Here is a 12,367-nt window from a genome sequence, read left to right as displayed (position 1 = left end):
TAAAAATGGCTATATCCAAAAACGTCAATGGTCTGTAGACCTATAGCCCCTTAACTGAAAAATTTTACAGGAGAGAAGGAAAATATGTGTGTTGGAGGATGTGACATGAAAGCGAAAAGGAAAATGTTGAATCAGTCACCTCCTCATTTTCAAGTGATTCTCTTCAATCATATTAAAACTATACAGGTCACCTTAATGTAATCTTATCTAGCAACCGGCAAATGAGCTTAAAATTTCTCCATTTCTCTTGTGCATACGCCTCTGAAGTATCCTTAAAAAGAAAAATTTGGGGCACAGCATGCATTTGTTCTTAACTCTCTTTAAAACTGACTCACAAAAGAGAATACTAAACAGTCTTCTATGACCCACTAGGCTCAGTGGGTCAGAGGGTCTAAGAAAAAATGTGAGATTAGACAAAACCCCTTGCTCTTCTACCCATCTTTTATAAATGTCTCTCAGTCCTTTTAATTTAAACAGAATTTTGTTCTCATGTTCTTTTCTCAACACAATAACATGTCTTTACAAAGGCTTTGATTCTTTTCCAAAGATGAGAGAGCAAATGAGAAAGTTATTGAAACTGAGGAAGAGTTATGATTCAGTTATATCTTCGTAGCCTGGATATGTTTTAGAATTCCCCAGTCTGATGTCCTAACTTGTAACCTCAACCATGTGATAACTTGCTAGCCTTTTCAGAATTCATAGTACCAATATATCCATCCATTTCCATCTCATGAGGACTGACTCAAAAAGAATCCATTATGTATCTACTTCCTTTCTTCATTCCAATCTTTGTGCCTGTATTAGTTTTCCATTGCCTCTGTAACAAATGACTACAAATGGAATGGATGAAATAACACCAGTGTGTTACCTTACAATCCTGGAGCTTCGAAGGCCAATGTAGGATCTCCTTGGATAAAATCAAAGTTTTAGGAAGGATCCTTCTGAAATAACACCAGTGTGTTACCTTACAATCCTGGAGCTTCGAAGGCCAATGTAGGATCTCCTTGGATAAAATCAAGGTTTTAGGAAGGATCCTTCTGAAAAATCTATGGGACAATCTGTTTCTTTCCTTGCTTTATCTAGCTTTGAGAGACCTGCATTCCTTGACGCATGCCCCACTTCAAATCTATATACAATGGAATGTTACTAAGCCATAAAAAAGAATGAAATGATGCCATTTACAGCAACATGGATGGACCTAGAGCTTATCACACTAAGGGAAGTTAGACAGTGAAAAATAAACATCATATGGTATCGTTTATATGCGGAGCATTAAAGAAAAGGATACACATTAACTTATTTGCAGAACAGAAACAGCCTCATGGACTTTGAAAAACTTATGGTTACTAAAGGGGACAGATGGGAGTGGGAAGAGATGAACTGGGGGGTTGGGATTGGCATATGCACACTGAGGTATATGGAATGATTGGCCAGTGGGGACCTGCAGTATAGCACAGAGAACTCTACCCAATATTCTACATTAATCTACATGGGGAAAGAATCTGAAAGAGAACAGAGTGTGTACATGCATAGCTGAATCACTTTGTTGTACAGAAGAAATTACCACAGTGTTGGAAATCAACTACACATCAAAAAGGAAAAAAAAAAAAAAAAAAAAGGCCAGCAAGTCCTTCTCAACCTTGCATGGTCTATCATCCTGTATCAGTCTCTGATGCTGAGTCTTGTCAGCTCCCTCTTCCACTTTTAAGGACTCGTTATTTCTTTGGGCCCACCAGAAAAATTCAAGATCTCTCCTTGTTTTAATGTCAGCTGATTAGCAATCTTAATTCTATCTTAGACTTTGATTGCCCTTTGCCATGCAACCTAACATATTCATAAATTCTGGCGATTAGGGTGATATCATGATTGGGGGTAATTATTCTGCCAACTATAGTCTCTAAAAGTTCCTCCAGCATTTCCTCCTGAACTCATATAGACGCAACTTTTATGCATCAGAAAAAGATTTCATTTCATTCTTTCAAAACGTTCCCAGGGTAGTAGCTTCTTGACAGCACACCATTGTGAAAAACCACTGACTAGGATTCCGAAAGCTAAATCCAAGCTCTAGCTACACCACTAAATAGATGGAGATATTAACATTTGTGAACCTCAGCATTTTTGCTTGTAAAACAAAGGTAATAAATAGTTGAAAACTTGACCATCTCCAGAATATTGTGATGACCAAGTGAGTTAGTGACTTGGAAGGTCCTTTAAAATGATTAAGTTGGACAAATGGCCAGGTCAAAGAACAGTAAACTTCAGAGACACATTGACCTGTGCTGAAATCCTAGCATTTTCATGTGACCTTGGGTTAGTTTCATACATTTTCCAAATAGATTTTTCTATCTACAAAATAAAGCTAACCTCTCAGGGGGCATTAGAAGAATTAGTAAGATAAAACATGTGAAAGTACTTAGTGCTGAAAGTGCCTTCTAAGCCCTCCTTGTTTGCATAATTAATAAAGGATTGTACTAGTCTGATGATTCAGTTTTTCAAAATTTCAAGGGAAGCGAGACATACCTTATTGCTCACCTCTGGCTAGTACGTGGTTAGCACAATTTATTTATAAAATATCTTAAAATCCTTTTAATCCCCTTTTAATCAGTAAAAGTACCGGCTTTTTTTTCTATCAATTTTTAACAATATATTAATGCCATTTTTTTCTAGTTGAATTTTCCTTTTTATTAACTACTTAAGTTCTATTATTTTCTTTTAAGCCATTTTCTTTTATTTTCTCTCTCTTTTTTAAATCTCTTTAAGGCTGCACCTGTGGCATATGGAGATTCCCAGGCTATGGGTCAAATCTGAGCTGCAGCCACCGGCCTACACCACAGCCACAGCAACATGGAATCTGAGCCACATCATTGACCTACACCACAGCCACAGCAACATGCAATCTGAGCCACATTTTTGACCTAAACCATCGCTCATGGCAATGCTGGATCCTTCATCCACTGAGCAAGGCCAGGAATCAAACCCACATCCTTGTGGATACTAGTTGGGTTTGTTACCACTGAGCCACAATGGGAACTCCGTTCTTAGTACTTTTTAAAATTGAAGTATAGTTGATTTACAGTGTGTGTTAGTTTCTGTTGTATGACAGTGATTCAGTTATATATTTATATTTATATATAAATGGAAAATAATATGAAAAAGAATATCTTTCTGTATGTAAAATGTATTCCTTATATTCTTTTTTATATTCTTTTCCATTATAGGTTATTACAAGATATTGAATAGAGCTCCCTCTGCTATACAGTAGGTCCTGTTGGTTTTGTATAGTGTGTGTTTTAATCCCAAACCCCTAGATTACCCAACCCTTCCCTTCCCCCGTGGTAACTATAAGATTATTTTCTATGAGCCTTTGCATCTATTTCTATTTTGTAAATAAGTTCATTTGTATCATATTTTTAGATTTCATACATAAGTGATATCATAAGATATTTGTCTTTGTCTGATTTACGTAGTACTATAATCTCTAGGTCCTTCCGTGTTTTTGCAAATGGCCTTATCTCATTCTTCCATTCATTTTGAGTAATATTGCATATGTACCACATCTTCTTTATCCATTCTTCTGTTGATGGACAATTAGTTTGCTTCCATGTCTTGGCTATTGTAAATTGTACTGCTGTGCAAATTGGGGTGCATTATCTTTTCAAAGTAGAGTTTTTGTCTTTTCTGGACACATGCCCAGGAGTAGCATGGTTAGATCATATGGTAGTTCTCTATACAGCTTTTTAAGGAACCTCCTTACTGTTCTCCACAGTGGCTGCATCAACTTACATTCCCACTGACAGTGTAAGAGGGCTTACTTTTCTCCACACCTTCTCCAGCACTTGAAGTTTGTAGACTTTTTCATGATTACCATTCTGACAGTATGAGGTGACACTACCTTGTGGTTTTGATCTGCATTTCTTGAAAAATTAGCAGTGTTGTGCATCTTCCCAGTGCCTGTTGTTAACGCCATTATTTTTGATATTTTAATTGCTCCAAGTTTGGCCATGTGAGATCCTTCAAGGCTGCTCCTACTTTAATTCAAACAGATTTTCGTTCTCGTGTTCCTTTTATAGCACAATAGTGCTGATTTCTTGCTTTCTGGTACATCAAAATTTTGGGGTTCACACTTCCATTTTCCTGCCACAAACTTAGAATCATCCATTTCCCCATAGAACCTTAATTTGTTTTAAAGTGAAATATTGTTCAGAAATTGAAATCTAGGGACTAGATCTTCTCATTGCCAATGACGTATCATTGATTATGGCCCAGTTCTATGGACAGAGATAGGAAATATACATATAGTTATAGTTCGCAAGGGTTTTCTTTACCTGTGGCTTTCCTCTCCATATTTCATACAATGAGAACCCTAATTCTCAACACCACCAATGTATTTAATTATTTGTTTTATTCTTTAGAACACATAAAATAATTTCAGAGCTGTGAAACCAATATCACTTTCAAAAACAAACCTGTTAAGTGAAGGATTCGTTTGGGGGTTTTGCATTTTTTTTTTTTTACCTTTTTTTACCCAAAGTCTATAACTTACTAAGAGTGTTCAGAGAATTATGTTCAAAATTTCCTCGAATAATGTCTTTTCCTATGAGGCTATGATATTTTGATATTTTTGGTATACACATGAGTTTACTTGATTCTGCTATAATTAATTGTAGAATTTTTGATCCTTAGATTTTTTTAATGTGTAAATTACATATTTCAAATGCAACTCAAAATATATAATTACATATTACATACAAAATAATATATGTAATACATTATTACATAAATATTTATTATAAATAGAAAGATCGCTTTTATTTCTATCTACTTTGACTTCCAATCAATTCCCACATATTTACCATAGTTTTTTTATCCTTTCTGTTCTTAGCGTTTTAAAAAATAAGCATATATACACATCTTATTTTCCCTACTGTCTTTTTTTTTTTTTTTGTCTTTTTGCTGTTTCTGGGGCCGCTCCTGCAGCATATGGAGGTTCCCAGGCTAGGGGTCGAATCAGAGCTGTAGCTGACGGCCTACACCACAGCCACATCAACGTGGGATCCGAGCCGCATCTGCGACCTACACCACAGCTCACAGCAACGCCGGATCCTTAACCCACTGAGCAAGGCCAGGGATCGAACCCACAACCTCGTGGTTCCTAGTCGGATTCATTAACCACAGAGCCACGATGGGAACTCCATATTTTCCCTATTGTTTTACAAAAAAAGTAAAGCTATATTTGCTATTTTGTACTCTGTTCCCTTCACTTTATAATATATCCTAAATAATTCCATATCCTTTTTAAAAAGCAAATGCTGCACTATTTGATATGTGTTTTACTATTGTTGTATCTTCATTGTGAATTTTGGGCCTCAGCATTAAATACCCTTCTTTTATTATCTTTTGGTTTTTGACCTGATATATACTTTTTCAATATTAAAATTGAAACCACTGCCTTCTCATTGTTTGCAGTTATCTGATAAAATTTGTCTGTTTTTAATTGTTTAATTAATTTTTTAAATTTTCCTAAGTCAGCTGTCTTAGGCAACTCATAATTACACAGAAAGTTGGGTGTTCATAATGAGCCAACCTGAAAATCTTTTTCTTTTGACGAGTGACTTAAGACCTTTAATATTATATAACTATTATATAACTGTATAATATTATATTATTATTTTTAGGATGTATTATGTAATATTTACCATGCTTTTTTTTCCCCTCTAGTGGTTTATGGTTAATTTTGTTCTTCTTTTGTGTTTCCTTTGATGTATAGGTAAGGTCAGTATTTTTAAGCTAATACGTTTTAAATGCTCCTGTTCCTTTGTTTCCTTACTTAGACCTCAACTATTTCATTTGTCAAATGTAATGATATCTCTTGATCCTTGATATACCCTAATCTCATGTGGCAATCAATGAACATATTCATTTTTCACTTTTATTTCCCCCTTCTCCCATTTTTCAGTTACCTTATCTCTCCTTTGCAATTATACTCACTTCTTCCATCTTTGTCCCCATCTTTGATTAGTCTTGGATCTGCAGTTAAATATATTCAATGCTCACCATCATCCTTCGTAACTAAGTTTTCATAGCCAGACCTTGGGTGGGTAAAAGCATCCCGTAGTAGATTCCTCAGAAAGGCTCCTAAGTATAATATTTCCGGAGGCAGTGCATGCGTAATGGTGCTTTTCTAGGCAAGTTGAATGACAGTTTGGTTAGACATAAATGTCCTTAATTTTCTTGAGTTTCTTAAAAATGATATAACGATACTGTCTTGTTTTACATTGTGCTTTAAGAGATTTGATGCTAATTTGCTTTTCTTTCCTTTAAAAGTGACTCGTTTTCTTTCTATGTGTTTGTTAGGCGGCCCAGATGATGTGATATCTTTAAAGTATAATAGCTTCATTAGAACAGGTGTCAGATGTGAACATTCTATAGTCATTATTCCAAGTTCAAGGTAGACCTTTTAATATGAAATTCAAGTCTCTTCTCTTCAGAAAACTCTCTTGGTTTGTGACGTCAAATAGCTGTGTCTCATTGCTCTGTTTTCTTCTTCAGACATCATGTCATGAATATTAATAGACACTGATTATGTATATGCTGCTGCTGCTTTGTTCTCTATATCTATCCCTTTCTCTCTGATCTTTTCAACTTCTTTAATTCTTTGTTTCACTCTCCTGGCTATTTTCATTTAATCCTTCATCAGATCTTATAAAAATTTTAGCCAATTTTTTTTAGCCTCATCCACAGCACATGGAATTTCCTTGGCCAGGGATCAAACTCATGCCACAGCAACGACCTGAGCAGCTTCAGTGACAATGCCAGATCCTTAGCCCACTGTGCCACATGGGAACTCCTAGTCAAATAAACGTTTCCTTGAGCTTTCACAATTTTTTTGAGTTGATTTCTCTTTTATTTTTATTTCTGGGGTGATTTTTGCCTTTTTTCTTCCCTATCTTTTCTGAGTCTAATTGGATCTCATTTCATATAGTCCTTGATTTTTTGTCCTTTTCTACTCTGAGAAATACAACCAAGTTTCTATTTCTATTGTAAAGTTCTTATTAACGTCTGCAGATACCTGTTCAAGCTATTTAATTACGATTGGAAGGAGTGTTGTGTTACTAACTCCCACTTCGTGGCCGGTTTTGAAGAAAGACTGTTCATCCGCTGAAAAAATTTCCACTTGCTGTGGATTGAATTGTGTCCCTCCGGCCACCCCCCAGATACTATGTCGATGTCCTACTCAACAGTGTGACTATATTTGGAGATGGGGTTTTTAGGAGCTAATTAAGGTTAAATGAGGTCATAAGGATAGAGCCCTATCTCATCAAATAGGAATGGTGATGGTCTTATTTAAAAAAAAAAAAAAAAAAAAAAAAAAGGAAGCTGTTTCTCTCATTCTCCATAAACATGCCCCAAGGAAAAGCCCGTTGAGCATACAGTAAGCAAGTGGATGTCTGCAAGCCAGGAGGAAAGCTCCCACCAGAACTGCATCACATTGGCAGCCTTGTCGCCGACTTCCAGCTTCTAGGACTGTGAGAGACACACTTCTACTGTCTAAGCCACCCACCTGTGATATTTTATTATGGCATCCTGAGCGAACACACCATTTTTATTTTTTATTTTCTTATTAGAGTGTCTTCGTATGGGTGGTCTCTGTGGTTGTCTGTTTCTGTCCAGTTCTGCTCATCTGATATTTTGCTATACAAACGTAATGGGTTTATCTGGCCACGACTGGAAGTTTGGGTTGCATACCAGAATTTTTAGTTCGATTATCCTCCTCTGCCTTTTTATTTCTATAGAAATAACTTCCACGGATGGCTGCCTTTTCCCTCACCAGGAAGACGCTGCAGATGCCTCCTACTCTGTCTCCCCACTCTCTGGAGAAGAGAGACATCTTTAAATCTTCCACTGCTGGTTCCATGCCCTTCCAGAGCCACACCTCTGAGCAACAAGGTCTCTGACCTCTTCTCAGCACGTCTGCACCCAGGGTACTGATGTGTGACTTTATCAGCATTTATCACTATTAAGTCCCAACCTACTTTTCCTGTTTTCTGCCCAGTCTCTGATTGACTCTCTCCACAGTCATATGTTCTGAGAATGAATATGCTAAATTTTATGTTTATGCATGTTTATTTCACTGCCTACACATAATTTGAAATTTGTACTAATATCGCTGTTCTAATTATGCCATGGATGTAAATTATAAGTAATTTTATTTGCTCTTCTCATGGACCTGCGTGCAGGGTTTGGGGAGAAATGTTTAGAAATTTTAATTGAATCAGCTGCATTACCTTTAGGAAGCCATGTCATAATCATTTCTTATTCTTCGTAACAATTTGATATGACAGATGTGATAATACTAATGAAAATAACCAGTTTAGCTGAGGGTTCTTGTTCTTCCGCAAGAAAATATCTGTAACTGTTACATGCCTTCTGGTTCCCATCTGGTGTGCACTGGCTCAAAGTTCATCCATTACTGATTTCTTGCTCCATTTCTTCAGGCCTTTAATTTCATGTGTTCCTTTGGCATTCTCTCTTGAACATATCTTTCTATCGTGATCTTAATTAGGCTGGACTAATTTCATTTGTTTTTGAAGCTCTCTCACTCAGTTTACCCATCTTATTACTTGGGAAGGCCTCTATGCTCCTACAATATTTTTAACCCCTCTGCACTGCTTGAAAGCTTACAATTGTGAATTGACATTATATAAAGGCTTTTAAACTTGTGCTTTTAAAGGGAAGAGAATGATATTTTTATCATTAAACCCACTTTGTCCAAGAAGAGAAAAAATGTATTTAGGTGTTAATTTGTTAATTCAAGGTAATACAGCAAGTTTACATGAATTTTTAGCCACCATAACTAATTCTTTAAACTCTTTACACATAGATATCTCCTTCATCTCAGGTACCTTTAAATTTCAGCGGAAACAGTGATTCCCAGACTCGAAGAACACCAATTCTCAAAGACCTTTTCTGAATTTTTATGCCTAAAAATTTTGAGTATTTTACCTTCCCCACTGGGGCTCATCATCACTCCATCCGTTCGATTCTCATTTATACTCAATTTATTATTGCATCCACTTGTGTCTATTTTAACATCTGGGGTTTTTTCACAACTTTTAGACAAGGATTTTCTTCTCAGACTTGCCTTCCTCACTGACTAGAACTGACAACCTCAATCAGATATTTTTCATATGCTGCAAAAGCTCCTAGAAGCATATTTATATCTGGGGAAATTTTCTTTTCATTCTCATCTTCCCTGTTTCTGTACACTCCTCACACCTATCATCTTTTTAGCTTTGCCATAAATGTTTTCAAGGCTTTAATATTTCAATGCTCATTTTTTAAAAAAAGATTGAAACTAGAAGAAATGAGTACATAAGGGGGAATAGAAAGTTCTTAGACCAACAAATTTCTATCCTCTAGTCTCTTCAATGCTCTGAGAATGTATTCAAGAGCAAGAAAGAAAACTATGGTTCCAACTCTTGGGGGTTTGGGAGGAATCCTAACACCAGACTAGTTTGCTATAAATAAGCCATTTAGACTAATAGTGAAAAAGATGAAGCTTCCAAGGCTAGCAAATTAGAGAAGATATTAGAAGTACAATTCTACTTGGCACTTCTGATGCTTCAAGATGTAAAAACTAGGAAATGATTATTTGGGGAAGTGAAAAAAAAAAGTTTCGTTGCTATGCTTATATTATTTTGTTTAATCATGTGGTGCTTAAACATTCTGGAGGGCATGAGGCATTTTCTAGTCGGTATTGGTATGTGGGGACAACATGTTTCCCCTGGACTCAAGCTCAGGGTAATTGTGGCCCTGCATGAAAAGAAGGTAAATTAACATTCTTCCAGCGTCTAATGAGGAACTAAAGCTATTCATATTCCCATTTTCCCCAACATAATGCACACTGAGTAGAGTTGCTAAACTGTAAAACTAAGAGTTCATTGTAAATTTTCTGCTTCTATATTCGTCAAGTGTATTGAGTTGGAAGGCTTCATCTAGTTCAGTTCCAGTTACTCTGACTTCTTATCAGAGAAAAGATAACTACAGATTGCTAATAGCACATAAAGCTTCCTGTGATCTAGCCTTAATATAGGCTAATCCCCAGCACACTCTGAGCTACTGTACAGTCCATGGACGAAGACACCTAATTTTCTCACTTTATGCATTTATCTACATGGAGGCTGGGACATGAGCTACTTGCCTTTAGCCATTCGCTTACTGTGAAATCTTAATTTGCTCTCATTTATCAGCTTCTTCTTCTCTTTTGTTTTTTTGGCCATGCTAGTAGTATGCATAAATTCCAAAGCTAGGGATAGAACCCACACCACAGCAATGACAGCACTGGCTCCTTAACTGGCTGAGCCACCAGGGAACTCCTCATTTATCAGTTTTGAAAATCAAAATCTGCCTCTTTATAAAGTCAAGTGTTCAAATTAGAAGAGGGAAAGTTTAATAAGTATTTAGTTCAAATATTTTAAACAATTTATGGAATAAGCTTACATCAAGTTTCGTGCCTTTTTTTGTTTGTTTTGTTTTTTGTCTTTTTGGGGGCTGCACCCATGCCATATGGAGGTTCCCAGGCTAGGGGGTCTAATCAGAGCTGTAGCTGCCGACCTGCACCACAGCCACAGCAACGTTGGATCCAAGCTGCCTCTGTGATCTACACCACAGCTCACTGCAACACCCAGATCCTTAACCCACTGAGCAAGGCCAGGGGTCGAACCCACATTCCCACATTCTCATGGATACTAGTTGGGTTTGTTAATTGCTGGGCCGTGATGGGAACTCCTTTTTTTTTTATTATTAATATCAACTTTTTCTGTAAGTATAATCGCTTAAATCATGTGAATACACTCCACTACACTGCATGTAAGACAGCATTTTTCCAAGATATTCCAAGGAACATTTGTTCCATAATGTGTTTCCTAAGTGCTTTTAAAAAGCTGGGAGCACGCACTTTTGCTCAGTCTTCATCCACCCCCATCGCTCTGAATATATATAATTGTTTAAATGGACCTAGAAATCCAGAAAGAGATTTCTAGAATATGATAAAAATAGCGAATAGCTAATGAAACTCTGATGACTCTATAGCAGCAGGGATTACAGGTCATAGAAAATACCTAAGAATTAAAATATAGGCAAAACTAATAGTAATATAGTAATGATTACCTTATTAGGGCTAACACATATAAAATTCACTACATGGCATAACAGCTGTTCTAAAATATACATTAATTTAACCCTGACCATGACTCTATGAGGTAAGTACTTCCATCCTTCCTATTAAAGGCAGGGAAACAGGCCCAGATAGGTCAAGTAGCTTGTCCAAAATTAGAAATGGTATATGATTAAATGGAATTCAAAGCCAACTGTCTGATTCCAGATTCTCTGCTCTTAACCACAAGCAGTCTCAAATTTTTCTGTAAAATTGAGACTTAATTGTCAGGCGTTGATATATCTAATAAAAGTAATTAATTTTCAACCTCCTAAATGAATCATTAGAATGCTTCTTTTGCATACATCAGTGCATTACTTTCCCATCTTTGAAAATCTATTCCAAATTAAAAGGCAATGCCAAATGTTGTATGAATATTTGTGACTCTCTCGTGGAGAAGCTGGGTTTTTTTTTTTTTTTTTTTTTTTCTCCCTGTCAAGATGAAGCTGAAATGGAAAGACAGGAAGAAGGAAGTTTGATTTGGTTTTTGTTTATCTCAGGAGCTCTCTGACAATCTGCTGAGCTGCTGTTTTATGCAGTGAGACTTTGCAGACCGTGTCAAGACAGCTTGCAGACAACTCATTTTTTATTTAGGAAATGTGTGCTTAATGGCTCCAGTGTCTGAGGCTTCCTTTGAATCAGATTTTGTAGCATGCTTGCTTTGGTTTCATTTCATTTGGAATTTGGCAGAGAGGAGTTGTGAATGAAAACTCCTTTTGTTTAGGTGCTTTTCTCTGCACACAGAAGAGAAAGAACATGAATTAATTATAGCTCCGTGGAAAACCAATATCTTGGTAACTGAAATCTTGATATGCCGTAATATATTTTATTATGATACTATATATTTTGATTGTATTTCCCTGCTTTTCTCCATGTGTAAAGCTATCACCTATCACTTATATTGGTGTAGTTTAATATCTGTACAGAGGGAGATGTAAGTTTGTCTTATGCCAGTGGTATTTTTTTAATGTTAGCACTTGAAGATACATAGTTTAAATACCCAGTGTGTTTCATAGTCTTAGTCTTCTCTTTGATTTTTCTCACTAGAAGTTTGCACTATTCATTAAATGAATAACCATGGATTATTGATATTAATTATCTATCAGTGTCTGCTAATTAAATACATATTTATTGATGCCCATAGTAATGCAA

Source organism: Sus scrofa, chromosome 5 (genome assembly GCF_054392235.1).
Source record: "Sus scrofa isolate SSC_HxYL_T2T_F1_AM1 chromosome 5, Sscrofa_HxYL_maternal_Yorkshire_Landrace_v2.0, whole genome shotgun sequence".
Lineage (NCBI taxonomy): Eukaryota > Metazoa > Chordata > Mammalia > Artiodactyla > Suidae > Sus > Sus scrofa.
The sequence above is the reverse complement of the archived record's forward strand: the minus strand, read 5'-3'. Positions refer to the sequence as shown.